The following is a 944-nucleotide window of genomic DNA, read 5'->3' on the forward strand; positions in this document are numbered from 1 at the left end:
ACCTCAGTGGGAAGTCAGTAGGAAGGAAAAAGTGTGGCAGAAAACGCTGCACAACGAGAAGAGGTGACCAGACCCTGAGGAAGATTGTGGAGAAGACTGGCAGCATGTTGGAGTAGCTCTGTACTTTCATTGAAATTTTCACAGACTGAACTGGAGACATAACAGTGAAGCATCTATAAGAAGGGACAGAGCAGACTGGACTTCTTCAAGAAGTTAAGATCCTTCAAGGTTTGTATCAAGATGCTTCAGATCAGTCTGTTACTGAGAGCATCATCTCTTTTGCTGTCATCTGTTGAGGCAGCAGCATCAGAACCAGAGAGCTAAAAAGGCTCAACAGCCTTATAAAGAAGGCTGATTCTGTTCTGGTTCTATACTGGAGACCACTGTAGAACCTCTCTAGATGATGAAGCAAAGAAGCATCCATCCATCCATCCTTCCATCCATCCATCCATCCATCCATTTCCTTCCGCTTATCCGGGATCAGGTCGCCACTTGTTCCAGCTCCTCCGGGGGAATCCCTAGGCGTTCCCAGGCCAGCCGAGAAACATAGTCTCTCCAGCATGTTCTGGGTCTTCCCCGGGGCCTCCTGACCAGATGCCCGAGCCACCTCAACTGGCTCCTCTCGACGTGAAGGAGCAGCAGCTCTACTCTGAGTCCCTCCCGGATGACCGAGCTTTTCACCCTGTCTCTAAGGGAGAGCCCAGCCACCCTACGGAGAAAACCCATTTCGGCCGCTTGTATCAGGGACCTCGTTCTTTCGGTCATGACCCAAAGCTCATGACCATAGATGAGGGTGGGAACGTAGATCGACCGGTAAATCGAGAGCTTCTCTTTTTGGCTCAGCTCTGCAGAGCGTCTGCAGCGCTCGCTTCACTGCAGACGGTGTACCGGTCCGCCTGTCGATCTCCCGCTCCCTTCTTCCCTCATTCGTGAACAAGATCCCC

Source organism: Poecilia latipinna, unplaced genomic scaffold (assembly GCF_001443285.1).
Source record: "Poecilia latipinna isolate Pla-1442-1.1 unplaced genomic scaffold, P_latipinna-1.0 Scaffold114, whole genome shotgun sequence".
NCBI classification, from domain to species: domain Eukaryota; kingdom Metazoa; phylum Chordata; class Actinopteri; order Cyprinodontiformes; family Poeciliidae; genus Poecilia; species Poecilia latipinna.